General features: G+C 46.1%; 1 protein-coding gene across 2 annotated transcripts in view; it reads right to left on the reverse strand.

Annotated features, from left to right (window-relative positions):
* The window catches only part of BACH1 (BTB domain and CNC homolog 1), a 50,857-nt gene extending 39,321 nt beyond the window's left edge, over positions 1-11,536 (reverse strand). Inside the window, exon 1 of one of the 2 annotated variants that reach the window (XM_066259576.1) lies at positions 9,203-11,536. The gene's annotated coding sequence lies outside the window, so the exon portion shown is untranslated. Of the gene's footprint in view, positions 1-8,407; positions 8,535-9,202 lie in introns of those variants that run through there. The other variant, XM_066259577.1, reaches the window with a different exon arrangement.
* Positions 11,537-15,238: the final 3,702 nt, after the last annotated feature.

The raw sequence follows: 15,238 nt of genomic DNA on the forward strand, positions 1-15,238 counted from the left end.
ACTCTGAAGAGGGAGAACATTCCTATTTGTACCCTGACTCAAGAGCTGGGTTCCACAGAATCCTCCCCTCCTGTCAATGAACCAGCCTCTCTATTCAGGCCAAGCAAGCCTTACCAGTCAGTGAGAGGCACAGCATTACAGGAGGGTGTGCCTGCAGATTGAGAGAGAGCAAGCAGCTCTCCTGGTATATACCCAATCAGAAGCATCAAGATATTATCCATTCTCCTTTCTCCAAAAGTATTAAGAGAATGACAAAGATTTTAGAACTGTTTAGGACACTGAAAGAAATGTTCCTTCCATAAGTAATTTCTAGGGGAGAATGGACATTTCCAATTTTTAAATTAAACATTTATTTGATCTGATTAAGTAATACTTGGTCATTGCAGGAAACGTAATGAAATAAAAGCAGAAAAAGTCACCAAAGCTGCCAAATCCAAAGACAAGCACATTTCCTCTCTGTCCTCAGCAGTGTCTGTGTGCAGTGGTGGTGTAGGCAGCGGGCAAGGAAGACATCAGGGACCCAGCACTGTCTACCCCTCATGTTCTAACCAAACCCTGACTGTGCTATCAAACCTACTCTCCCCCTAAGGCCATCTGTTTCTGGCGAAGCAAACTCCAGTCCCAACTCAAGATGAATCGCCATCCATTTCAGCAATCTCTGTGGCACCACTTCCCTTGGCACCGACTGATTTGGGCACAGGCTATGTGCAATGTTGGCCCATGAACCTCTAAAGAGGAGAAGGTTGGGATGGCTTCTACGATGAAGCTTTTGGGAAAGGCTGTCTCACTGTTAAGAGACATCCCAGGAAAAAAATAGTCTTCCTTCAAGAAACTGTCATATTTTACTGGTGATACTTGAACTTGCTGCAGCCATCTTGCATCTTCAAGCTTTTCCCTCTGACCTTATTTTAAAATCCATCCAGACAGACACAAAACCTTCCTGACCCAACCTCCCCCTACTAAAATTTCTCTATTCTTCATTGTTAAGCTTTTCAAAAGAGTTGTCAAAACAATTTGTTTCCTTCACTAAACTATTCATTGATCACTGATATTCCTAATGCTTTCCTGATTTTCCAAAACAGGCTTCTCATAGTCTATGGTTCCAAGCTGCACTTTACATGTTGCCAGTACAGCAATTAACACATGCTATAGTAAAGGTTTGCTTGTCTAGCAGACTGTAATGTCTGAAAAGTTCAGTACTGCCAATATCTACAAAAGTTCCTGGCATATAAAGGGATAAATATTTGCTTCATAAACAAATACAGTACCAAGCATGTAAGCATACCACAAATGTTGAAAGGAAGCTAGCAACCCTACTACCTACACAAACCAAAAGCTGAATTATGTATTTGTGTGTAAGTTTGGGGAGAGGAGCAGCAGGCACTGGAAGAGAGACCAAAGTACCTTGAAATGTAAAAACATAAGTACTCTCTACTTTCCAGGGTTTAGAGAGCTGCTCAAAGTCCACTCAAGAGGAGAGGGAGGATGTCCACACTCCTATTTGTGGAGCAATGGCGGGGAAGGGGGTGCTAGAGTTGGAACTCCTCTGCCACTGCTGAGTATAGCTCCCAGCCTGCTCCCGGGAGGAAAGGTGTCCCAACTTCCTGAGGTCCGAATCAGACAATACACTAGGCCAATGACAACAGGCATGCCCTTGGAGGCTAAACACCATCGAAAGAAAGGAAAGAAAAGAAAGAAAAGAAAGGGAGGGAAAGAGGGGAGGGAGGGAGGGAGGGAAAGAGGGAGAGATGGAGGGACAAAATGCTTTTTCTACTTCAGAAATCTTTTACTAATGTGGAAAAAGTGATGAAAAAGGCCAATGCCTTTTTTTCTTCTCCTCATTTAAGTGAGACATGAGCCCTGAGCCAACTGGGAACACTTTTCAGAGAAACAAAGTAAATAGAGACATTAGGTACCTTAAAAATGAAAAGTGTCTTGGGCAAGATTTGATAAGCATTTTACATTTTTTTAAATACTTGGCCCTGGCCGGTTGGCTCAGTAGAAGAGCATCAGCGTGACATGTGGATATCCTGGGTTTAATTCCCAGTCAGGGCACATAGAAGCACCCATCTGCTTCATCACCCCTCCCCCTCTCACTTCTCTCTTTCTCTCTCTCCCTCTCCTAAAACCATGGCTCTATTGGAGTGAGTTGGTCCCAGGCGCTGAGGATGGCTCCATGGCCTCCAACCCAGGTGCTTCGAAGACTTCGGTTGCTGACTGAGCAATGCCCCAGACAGAGCATCTCTCCCCCTAGTGGGTTTGCTGGGTGGATTCCAGTCCAGGCACATGCAGGAGTCTGTCCCTCTGCCTCCCCTCTTCTCACTGAATTAAAAAAAATAAAATAAAATAATAATAATAATAATATTTAAGTGCTGCCTGACCTGTGGTGGCACAGTGCATAAAGTGTAGACTTGAAATGCTGAGGTTGCCAGTTCGAAACCCCAGACACAAACAAGAAGCAACTATGAGTTGATGCTTCCCACTCCTCATCACCCTCCCTGCCTATCTCTCTCTCTCTCAAATCAATAAATAAAATCATAAATAATAATATTTTAGTGCAAAATACACACTAATAAAATTACTGATCTTACCAAAAAAAAACCTTACTACAAAATGACAACCAAAATTTACAACCTAATAAATGTAATTAAAAGATTAAGAAACAATTTATAACCACATGTTTTATAAAAAATTCTCTGGTGGATGAGTAACCTCTTCACTGCTTTTTCTGCCTTCAAGAAGCTGGCACACTTCAGAGAAAGAGTGAGGCATTAAGGATGTGTAGATACCAGCAAACAGACTTGAGTGGATAGGTCTCCCCATTTCATAAGAATTCACCTCCTTAAGCCAGAAACATCTACACTGGGAATCCAAGATGATGAAGACAAGTCAGCAGAAAGAAGAAAGCAGTAAGAAAAAGTGAGGAGAGGAGGCAAGAGATTTTCCTTACTAGAGTAGTTAGTCTGCAACCTTGGAGGTGAGATAGTGCCAAAAGGAAATGAAAAAAATAACTCCTGTATAAAACACTTTTTTGTGTAATTCTACTTTTATGGGGGATAGGGAAGTAGAGTAAAACTTTCTGATTCAATCTAAGAAATGACAAAAAATAAAAATAACTTTACCAGACAGAAGCTGGGAATAATTATTTTATTATAAAAATATTTTTGTGAATAATGAGTTTCCTAAGGCATTAAGAAAATGGTTTAAATTTATTTTTAAAAGAACGTGATTTGGCCCTTGCCAGTTGGCTAAGTTGGTAGAGCATCGGCCCAGCATGTGGATGTCTGGGGTTCAATTCCGGTCAGGGCACACAGAAGTGACCATCTGCTTCTCCACCCATCCCCCCTCCCTTTCTCCCTTTCTCCTTTTCTCTCTCTCTCTCTCTCTCTCTCTCTCTCTCTCTCTTCCCCTCCCACAGCCATGGCTCGATTGGTTCGAGCACATTGCCCAGGGCCTGGTACTGAGCCTCCACTTCAGGTGCTAAAAATAGCTCAGTTGAGAACATGGCCCAAGATGGGCAGAGCATTGGCCCCAGACAGGGGGTTGCCGGGTAGATCCCAGTCAGGGTTTATGTGGGAGTCTATCTCCCCTCCTTTCACTTGGAAAAAGAAGAAGAAAAAAGAATGTGATTTACACAGCTTCAGCAGCACTAAGGTAATGTATATATATTCTAAACTGTGCCATCACTGAGAAAGAGACCAGCAGCCCTCCAACTTTGTGCTTGTCCACTGTTACCCCCAGCTGTGGGCAACAACCAAGATATAGGCAACCACTACTCTTTGTTTCTTATGCTTGATTGGGGCAATTTTTATTATCCTACTAATATTCTCTAAACCAGTGGTAGTCAACCTGGTCCCTACCGCCCACTAGTGGGTGTTCCAGCTTTCATGATGGGTGGTAGCAGAGCAACCAAAGTATAAATAAAAAGATAGATTTAACTATAGTAAGTTGTTTTATAAAGATTTATTCTGCCAAACTTAGTGAAAATCCAACATAAAGTACTTGGTAAGTAATTATGATTATATGCTTTAACTTGGTGTAACTCTGCTTTATAAATTTTATAAAGTTACTTCCCTACTTTATAAATCGCCATTACTGTGGAACCCGTGGACAGTTAGAAAATTTTACTACTAACAGAGATACAAAAGTGGGCGGTAGGTATAAAAAGGTTGACTACTCCTACTCTAAACTGTCCCTGATCCTATGCGAAACAAAGAACCTATTCTACAGGAGATCACTCCTGTGATATTAAAGGAAAGGTATTAGATGCATAAAATGTTTAACACCTAGACAAGCCAAATTATATTTTGCTCAATTCAATTCTCGGTCAATTACAGGTAAAAAAAGAAAGTTATAAGACCAATTTTTTTTCCTATCTCAGGAGATGAACTAAAAGAATGATTCAAACACAGGTGCTTCTTCAATATTTACACCCATGATGAAAACAGAAAGCAGACTTCTAAATGACCCAGACTTATTGGGTAATTTATATGGGTCTAAATATCCATACATATTGAATACAGCTTAAGAAATACAACACATAATGTTCTCCCCTTCACTTTTAAAAATTCCCAAGTTTCAGCACTACCTGAAATCTAAACTGTACATATGTACATACTGTATAAATCCATATTGTACAACCAGTGCAGCAATCCATAGTTTACTAAACAAATACAACCCAGGCACATGTAGTACCCTACAGGAGATAAAGCAGGAGACATCTTCATGACCAAGAAGCTAACACTCTAGTTGAAAGGATGGTCAAAATATTTGGTACAACCTTTCTCAATTATGAACAGGTGCAAGAAGCCCTATGATAATATTACCACTCTTATCATGGATAACTTTTCTATTTTAGCACAGTCATGTCACTTAAAGAAAATACAAATCTTAGAATCAAGTGAGTTGTCCTGATGTGAATAAGCAGGGAGGGAGTGGACAGGTTACTGAACCTGCCCCACCACAAGGTCCTCAACCCTAACATGGAGAACAGACAAAATGCAGATGGCAACTGTTTTTATTTCTTCAAAATCCAATTCCAGTTAACTGGTAATGACTGCTTCTACAGCATTTAGCTGCGACTCATAGACTCCTCCCCACCCAGAGAAGCAGGGTGTTGGACTTACCAGAATGTTCACTTGAGCTGCTTCCCCCGCAGCAGCAACCTGCTCTCACCCATATCTCTCCTCCACCTCCCTTCTCATCAATAGCTGCAATTCAACACAAGGAGGCTGCAAAACCGGACTGTGCAACCAAACACTTCCCTGATTTTGAACAGCAGATAACACCTAACACATATGGATGTTCTAAATAACACATATTAATGCATTTAATTTGCAAACTATCTCTATGATACATATTCTGTTATCAGCATCCCCCACATTACCGGTGAGAAATGGAGGCACAACTTGGTGAAGTAGCTTGCCCAAAGGTTCAAAGCTGGCAACAGAGCCAGAATTTGACCTTTGGCAGTCTGGCTTCAAATCTCCCACTTTCAACCACTTTGCTCCCTGCATTTCTGTCAACTGACAGACAAATCCCCAACTTCAGGTCTGTTAATGCTGTGCACTGAGTAAGACAGAAGCCCACAGTTCATGCTGGTATGAGTCTGTATTTTATCAGCAGTCCTAAAATATTTACTTTCTCCAAGGGTCCTGGATTTGGCAAATAGTACTCAAAGTATCATATTTGGGCTCCAGTGGTTAACCTTATTTGGCATATTTTTTTAATCAAAATAGTTTCACAAATCATTGAGTCCACCACATAAAATATACCTTCCATTTAATAGAACCCTCAGGAAATGCAAGTTTTAGAGTTAAAGCAATTCTCCAATTAACAGAACATTAGAAGACAGAGAAGATGATTCCTAAAATATTAAGTCTTGAGATCAGCACTGCAAAAAGAATCTCTGACAACTGGTCATTTTAAAGGACTCTGCAATCCTTATTCTGAGCATCGTTTCGCACAGACCAGGAGTGTGCAGAAGCCACGTAGGTGATTGGACTGAATGGTAAACACTAATCACCCCCAGCATACCTAGACAGTTGGTTTTCTGAGTAAAGTACATTCTCCAAAAGAGGGAAATGCCACTTGCCAAGTGATCTGCTAACTATGTAATCTTATTACTCACTATTAAAAGAGGTATATATACACTTGGGCTAAAAAATACAGACTTACAAGGAGTAACAGTACAGAATAAGTTTAAGAGAATTTTGATATTCAAATCACACTCCAGCCTGTGGATTACCTTGAGGTGTTCCCACTGGATCCTGTCACATATTACTACCTACAGATCGTATACATTAAAAAACCAAACACCTGGCTTGTTTCCAATTTCAAAATACATGGTATCAAAAATGTAAGGGGCAAATCTGTCTTTTGTATTTCCTTCCAGACATCAGCAATGTAGTAAGAAATTTAGATTAAAGCTTCTAACCTTTAAAGCAGGGATTGGGAACCTATGGCTCATGAGCCAGATGTGGCTCTTTTGATGGCTGCATCTGGCTCCCAGACAAATCTTTTTTTTTTCTTTTTTTTTTTTTTTTCCCTGAAGCTGGAAACAGGGAGAGACAGTCAGACAGACTCCCGCATGCGCCCGACCGGGATCCACCCGGCACGCCCACCAGGGGCGACGCTCTGCCCACCAGGGGACGATGCTCTGCCCATCCTGGGCGTCGCCATGTTGCGACCAGAGCCACTCTAGCGCCTGGGGCAGAGGCCACAGAGCCATCCCCAGCGCCCGGGCCATCTTTGCTCCAATGGAGCCTTGGCTGCGGGAGGGGAAGAGAGAGACAGAGAGGGAAAGCGTGGCGGAGGGGTGGAGAAGCAAATGGGCGCTTCTCCTGTGTGCCCTGGCCGGAATCGAACCCGGGTCCTCCGCACGCTAGGCCGACGCTCTACCGCTGAGCCAACCGGCCAGGGCTGCAGACAAATCTTTAATAAAAAATATAATAACGTTAAAAATATAAAACATTCTCATGTATTACAATCCATTCATTTCCTACCACTCATGTTCATGGTTGTGGGTGGCTGGAGCCAATCACAGCTGTCCTCCGGGACAACACCAAATTTTTATTGGATAATGTGTAACATACATGGGTAGTTGTATGGCTCTCACGGAATTACATTTTAAAATATGTGGCGTTCATGGCTCTCTCAGCCAAAAAGGTTCCCGACCCCTGCTTTAAAGTATAAAAAGGACAGAACTACATATGAAATAAAAATTAAATGAATATTAAAAACACTTTGAAATAATCAGGAAATCAGAGGTTTTTTTGAAAAAGTACTCCTGTTGTTGACAATGATTAATAAACTATGTACCAAAAAGGGGGTCATGCACCCACATTATATGCATGTACTATTGTTAATCTGTATCTTGAGGTTAATGTTTTTTTATTTTATAGAAAAGTAAAATTTTAAAAATCAAAGTTTGCCTATTTCCTTCTAAATGAATAATTTTGCACCTACCTTAGAGACCCTACTACCAAAAACAAAACAAAAATCATGATCTCTAATCTCCTTTAGTCCCAAACTTTTTGAATAAAATTAACCTTTTTTTTCAAATACAAATGTTTTAAATAAAGTGCCATCAAAGAATTAGTCATTCTTTTGACCACAGTAAGGGCCAGATCCCCCTCCATATTTCCCGTTCCTAAACTTTGTTAGCAGTGGTGACTAGTGAGATTGGGTCATTTTTAAAGCACAAAGTAACCGTCAGAGATGTAAAGACGCTCACACCATGACAAAGAGAATGAGACAGGTGAAGGTCTGCCTTTCACTAGACAGCTCTTTCTAGGCTTGACCCAGGGAGACCTGCCAGTTCCACCCATACTGCCCCACACCACTGTCCGCCCCCAGAAACGAAAGCGCGCGCGTGCAAAGCCGGCACGAAAACCAGGGGCAGTCTCCTGCGCTCATACAGAAATCTTTACGAAGATCACAATAATTTCACTTTTTGTACTTCATAAACTACACAACAACAAGACCAAAAAAGGGAAGCAAAAAACTAAGTTCACCCAGAGCCCAGGGAAGCAAAAAACTAAGTATATGGAGAAAGTATTTTGCAACAGTGCTATCATTAGATTACTCTAGATTACTCCTAGCTGTGAATGTCGCCCGCCCCCCCCCCCCCCCCCCCCCGCTCAAATCCACGCTCAGGCGGCGGGTCAGGGGCTGCTCTGGGCAAACCCCACCTGAGAGCTACATGGCCCCTGCCTAAGAGTGGTCGCGCTTCTCACCCCTGATGACCTATATCCACGCAGACGACCCCGCGGGGTCCCCGTCAGCCCTCGGAAGCAGCCCCTCTGGGTGGGGCACGTGATGAGCGAGTCCACGCCAGCTGTTCCTGATTACCTCTCGGGCTGGAACAAGTGACTCAGCAACCCAACTTTTTAAGGAGTCATCCTACCTTGTTACCCAACCACCGCTCTGAACCATGGTATGCCGCCGGAGCAGCCACAGGCTGCCCTGCAGCGACGTGACAGCGCGATGCAGCCCCTGCACCGAGCCGCTCCCCGGGGCTGAGTCACTGCCGGGCTTCTGCGATCCCCCCGCCGCCAGCCTCCGCCGTTCCCCCGCGGCCCCTTCTCCAAGCGGCGCCGCGAACCAGCAGGGCCGGGCGAGAACCGCCTGCACCGACACCTCTGCACCACCAGCATTCCTCAGTATCTGTCCTACGCTTGTCCTCGCAGACGCTGCACCAGAGCAGCCGAGCCTTCCGCACCGGGTCCGCACGGTCCTACCCAGCGACACACAGGCACCGCGGGGCGAGACGGGCACGGCCCGCGTGGTGGCTGCCCCACGCCGCGCCGCCGCCCGGGAGCCCGCCCCGAGGGCGCTCCGCGTCGCACGAGCTGGTAGGGTTGCCGGGGGGCAGGAGGACCGCGCGGAACCGGGCGGGACGGCTGTCTGTGCTCGAACTCCGGAGGCGGGCGGGCCAGACCCGGTGGCAGGCAGGCGGGCTGGGCTGTGGGTCCCGGACGCGGCCTGGCAGCACCACCCGCGGCCCGGACAACAGCACAGAGGCCGGCAGGTCGCGCCTTCCGGCGGACGCGGCCACTTCCAGGAACGGCGGCCGCCCCCACCCCTGCGGCCCGGCCGCGAGCCCCCGCCCCACGGGCAGCCGGGCCCCTCCACGCCGCCGGCACAGGCCGCAGCCCCCAACGGAGAAGGGCGCAAGACGCGAGACGGCCGAGCCACTCACCAAGCCGAGGCGCGGCGCGGCCCGACTGACGGCAGCGAGCGAGTCGGACCGACAGGCCGACGAGCAGCGGTCAGGTGACTCACTGCCTCCGGTGGCCAGCCGCCGCACTCTTCCCTCAGCGGCCGCGGACGCCACCGCCTCCCGGCCGAGGCCCCGCCCACCGGCCGAGGTCCCGCCCCTAGGCCCTCCTCGCGAGACCTCGCCCCGCCTTCAGTAGAGGCCCCGCCTCTAAGCCCGCCTCGCGGGACCTCGCCCCGCCCTCAATAGAGGCCCCGCCCCGCAGCACCCGAGGTCCCAGTCCGCGCCGGATTTTGCAGGCACGGGTTGGCTGTATCCGTCGCGGGGAGGGAGCATGCGGTACGAGCTGAGACAGGGCTCGGGAGGCGGTGACGGGGTCCGCTCAGGAGCTGCGGAAAGTTTCAGCCGCGCGAGCACGCCTCCTTCCCAACTGTGGGCGGAATATAGGAGGCTGACAGCCCCTCGGCGCACGTGGTGCGGTAACGCCCAGTTGGAGCAAGGCGCCCACTTGGAGCGCCCGTACGCCCACGGAGAGCGTCGGGACGAGCTCCTTTCGGGAGCTCGGGCAGCGCCCCTCCTGCGTCTTCCCTGAGAAGGGGGCGCGGGGCGAGCGCCACAGTCTGCTGGGAACTGCAAGTCGTGGTGGGAGCGCGCCCCGTTCACCCAGAGCCCAGACAGCACAGATACACCGGTGTTCCCTTCGCGCTGCGGCGGCCGGGACACCCGGAGCCTGGTCCCGCGCCCAGCGGTGTCAGTCGGCCCACCCTTAGCTGTGCTAGGACTTGCGTCCTGTGCTGCTCATCCTGGTCTTTACCTCGTGTTAGTTTTAAAGTTACTTGCCGAGACTCTTAGCACCGCTGCTGTTCAAAGCGCTATCTCTGAGAAAAGACGCTCATGTCTCTTCCATCTGGAAAATGCTTACCCATCTGGAAGAGATGCGAGCACGTGGGTACTCCGTGCCACTCACCTGACTGGGCTCTGCAGGTCTTTGCAAAGGGACTTTGCTGTTGGCTTTGTAGTTCAGAGGGAGAGATAGAGAGACAGAGAAAAACTAGTAGCTGAGCAGCAGCAGCACGGTATGGGGACCCATTCCTAAGCGCTGGAGCTACCAGGGGGAAAAGGCAACCAGGATGATAGTCAGGTGTTATCACGAATGTAACTGCGTTTATACTCAGGCTCTGACACCAGCGAACATTTCAGTTACATCCAAAATACACAAGAAAATGACATAAGTGAAATTGTATGGAGTGCAAGGGGTGGTGAGTCACTATGACTTGGATTAGGGCAGGAGATAATGTCCGCATTGGGTCTTAAGCGGGAGGATTGGGTTCCAGCGTTCCAGGGAGAAGACAGCATATGCAGAAAACCAGCGGTACTAGACTGTCTGAGTTCACGGTGGAGTACAAATATTTCTTGAGAAAGGAGGAGAGGGCAGTGTGCGCAGATCATAAAAGGACTGGGGCTCTTATACTCCGGTGAGAGCTCTTGAGGATTCATTCTCTTACTGCCCTTGGCCGGTGGAATTATTCTTCCTTTCTGCCAAACGTTTGTTGTTTCTTCTAGAAGAACAGACCCTCCTCTTCAAGAGGAACTCTTCCTTCTTTGATGGTGGTGATATTTTCTACCTGAAAATTATGACGTTTATTCTGGTGTGTTTCATTGTTTGAAAAGCCTAACAAAGGTATACCAAGGTGTCAAGAGTTAGGAGTGGCTCTGAAACTTTAGTATACGTAAAAGTCCCTGGAGTGCTTGTTAAAATCCAGATTCCTGGGCCCTGACAAAGAGTGATTTCGTGGGCCTGAGTGGGACTGAAGGATCTATATTTTTAATAGTGATACAGATGATCTTCAAACCACAGTTGAGGTCCTGAGCTAGAGCTCATGATGTGTAGTAAGGCCAGGAAGAAAAATGAAACTAGAGAATGAATTAAAACTAAAACCAAGCCAGAACGGGAAAGGCCTCAAGCAAATGCCTGGAGTTTGGACTTTATCTCATGGGCTGAAGTGATTGTTTCCACACTAGAGACATTCCTCAATTACAGACAATAAAGTAGAGAAATTGTCATTCTCCCAGAAGCTAATGCTGGAAATTAAGACTTTATGTAGAGATACGTACACATATATGTAGATATAGGGGTCCTCAGGTTACTATACAATTCTGTTCCTATGACAGTGACATAACCCGAATTTTGGTGTAAGTCAACACATACCTTAGCCTAAGTCACTTACCTATCCTAACACAGTTATAAAGTCATAATCTAGAACATAAAAACACAACTAAGTCATAGAAAAAGAATATTGTGTATTCTTCTGCCACGTGCAACCACACTAGTTCACCTACATAGTCTGTAAGTAGGACGCTAACGGTGTAAGCTGAAACACGTCTCAACTTTTTAAAGTTTTTATGGGAGTGAGTGTTGTAAACTCAAAACACTGTCAAGGCTATCGTAACCCAAGGACCCCCTGTATACATATCTCATATATAGGGTAGAAAATGAGCCCATCAGGATTTGAGGTGTAGGCTGACTGCTCTCTACCCAGAGGAGGTGAAAATGGAAAGAGTCAAGTTGGATCCAGGATGGTGACAGGTGCATAAAGCTTGAGGGAGCCAACCCTGAAGCCACAGGAAAGTTGCTGGGTGTTTGGTACAAGTGCTTCCTGTGGAGCAGTGACAGTGTGTTTGGTGCCAAGTCAGAAGCACATGGTCACACAAAAGCCCACCTGACAACTCTGCCACACCCACTTGTAGAGGCTCTCACCAAGTATGGCCTGTAGCCATACTTGATCTTTATTTCTGAAATTCATGTAAGGGTTAAGTTCTGCAAATGATATAATTGTTTTAATAAAGTACTTTTTTTTTTTTAAGTAAACTGGCACAGTGACAAGAGGTGCCATATTTGGACTCATAGATTTGCTTCCTCTTCAGCACGTACCACCTTGTTCACCACAGCAGTGGTTCTCAGCAGAGGCTGATTGCACTGCCCCCCAAGACATTGATATTGATATTGGAGGGGTACCAGTATCTAGTGAGGAGAGGCCAGAGATGCTGCTGAACGTCCTACAATGCACAGGATGTGCCCACAGAGAAAACACTGTGAGTAAAGACACCTCCTTCCCCGTTCACAACAAAGAATCTTCTGGCCCAAGGTGTCGATGACACCAAGATTGAGCACCCAGACCTAGGTGTACTTGTGCTCTGATGTGAGAAATGTGTATATAAATTAAAATAAGGAATAAAAGAGAAAAAAGTAATGGAAAGAAAATACATTGGAGCCAGGAAGAAGCTAAAATAAGATCACAAAATGTATATCCTGACAAAAAGAGGAGCTGCTACAGTAGCTGTAGGTTCCCAGCAGCTAAGTTGAAAGAGAAACCTGAGAGGGCAATAATGAGCCAACTGGGGGGGGGGGGGGGGGGGGGGACAGTGACCACAGCGAGAGGAAGAGGTACTGAAATCCTAGAAAAAAAGAGAACGCTGCACAGGCTGTGACCCCCAGCACACAGCCCGTTGCCTGGAAAGGGCTGCCATATGCAGGAAGTACTTTGGGAATGTAGTAGAATGACTGATCTCTGAGATTGGAAAGCTATAAATACAGTACTGTATTGGTTCAGAGGGGAGCTACACATACTACCATAAAGAGAAAAACCATCACTCAGGGATACTGAGTTTTTACCACTGGCCATTCCAGAGTCCCTGACCAGCCCTCTCTACCCTGCTGGATGCCTCAGGAGGCAGGCCCCTAGGCATAGCCTGTTCCCCTCCTCCACCACTTCCGGTTGTATTTGAACAATGGGAGGTGTCAGCAGGACCACAGCTGTCTCCTTACCAGTTCATAGGTTGGCAGCAGCTGTATTCCTCTACCAAAGACCCCAGCTCCTGAGAGGTAACCTTCACCTAGAGTTATAACCAAAGCAACATCATTCCAGGGGTGGTGATACTTCACCTTGGTCAGCTGCCCTCACCCTTGAAAGTGGTCCCTATGTTTCCTGTCAGCTCCCTGACTGATTTACCAGGTCAAAACCTAGGGGTAACGAGAGTAAACATATTAGCACATAGGAAGGAAGAAAGGGACTGTCAGAAAGAGTTCATCAAAATCTGAAGCCTAGCAAGAAAACCAGAGGCACCAACCCAGGCAACACATTCTTTGCAGCGCCCAGGAGTGAGGACACATTGGCCAAGGACAGAGGATTTTGTTTCTGGTGCTGTTACCTTCAGGATGTGGGGGGTGGGAGGGTGGGGCACGGCCTGCCATGGTTTGATTCCACTAAATTGACCATAAAAGTCACCCATTCACATCCCTTTGGCTTTGTGTAATCACTTGCCTACAGGGAGAGATCATTTGAGTGGATAGCATCAGTGTTTGGTACATTTGCTGGCAATATTCTCATGGTAAACTAATAAGTTACCTTTCCATTTTCTTCCTTCTTCTGCAACTTCAGGTGCATGTGCATCTGACAGATGGGTCACCACTGATGTGTCCACAGCTCAGTCTTTGCACTTGCAAGTTCAGAGGTATGGTGAGTTTAACAAGATAAAGCCGGAGGTGGTTGGTCCAGGTGGTACTTACTCCTCAGAGCATGCTTTGTATTCATCATGTGAACAGGGCCACCTCCTTAGCCAGTCACTTCCCTTGGCCTAAATCCTCTTTTGGCAGACTCTGCTACCCAGTGTTCACTCCCCCCTTCCTTTCTCATGAAAACTACTCCCCAGACTCCCTTCGCCTATGACCTAGTTCCGGTCAGCCAGATAGAAGCAAGTATGCACTTGACGGAACTTCCAGGAAAGCTCTTCCTTCTCTGATAACAAACTACCAGGTCAGCTGCTCACATCTTTCCCTCTGCCCTCCCTTGAATGAGTGGAGGTGGAGCTCTTTTCTTTCAACCCTGAGACTGAAGAGCACAGGCTAAGCTCCAGAGAAGCTCAGGTCCTCATGGCCCTGACCAGCCTGACCAGCCTGGTGGGTGGTTCACTCTTCTTTCATACCAGAGAAAGAAAACCTATTCAGGTAAGCTTCTAGAGTTGAATCTCCAGTACTGAAGCCCAAAACATTCTTCACTGACAGGCCCCCGCTATCCCTCTGTCTAAACTCGTACTGATAACTCAGAAGCCAAGCGTCCTAGGTTCTGTGGGAGTAGACAAGTTATTCTGAAGATGTGTGACCTCTGCATGGGACCCCAAAGCTGGCCCATGATGAGCAGTGAAAAGCAGTATAATAGTTCTGATGGTCCTAAAAAAGCAAAAAATAGATCTTATGAAACTATGGAGAATATTATTATTGACTTCCAGATTGCCATCGCCTCTTAGATATAACTAGGTCACAGATTTAAAAAACAACAACAAAAAAAAAAACCCACACACACAGTGAAGCAGATAAACCCATAAAAATACTCCAATAAAATTCCAGGAAATGATTCTTTCTGAACACAGGAGAGTTGCCAAGGAGGGGGAAAAGGGAACTTCAATCTTTCAAAACAATTTCATGGGTTAAAGCACTGCAAAAAGATGGGGAGAACATGAGAAATTATATGGAATTATTCTGGCAATTTATATGCTCCCTCTTTTATTATGCATTTTATACCTGAATAGTCAAAAAATCTACATATAATTAATAGATTACATAGACTGAAAGAGGCAAATCTGCTTAAAGTAGCCAAAATAAAGAGATCTATATCCATGCAGTGAAGCTACAGGAAAGAGGAGTTGGTGAGTTCTATTTTGGTAAAAGGAAATGTCTTTTTATACTATAATTTGCAGATTTTATCTAAGCAAAAGGAAGCTTTATAAGTAATACTAAAGTTAAATTTCTAAAAGCATTAATTTAAATTGATTAGAACACTAGAAAATTGCCTCCAGGCCAAAAAAAAAGAGAGACTTCCAGGAGAAATATGATTGGGAAATTTTTAACTCTTAGGAAAAACAATGAAGGACACTGAGGGCATGTCTCTAATTAACTAGGTGTGCCCGTAGATTCCCAAAAATAATCTCTAACTCCAGAGCTTTCATCCTTAGTAGGGACGT

Source organism: Saccopteryx bilineata, chromosome 2 (assembly GCF_036850765.1).
Source record: "Saccopteryx bilineata isolate mSacBil1 chromosome 2, mSacBil1_pri_phased_curated, whole genome shotgun sequence".
In the NCBI taxonomy this organism is placed as follows: domain Eukaryota; kingdom Metazoa; phylum Chordata; class Mammalia; order Chiroptera; family Emballonuridae; genus Saccopteryx; species Saccopteryx bilineata.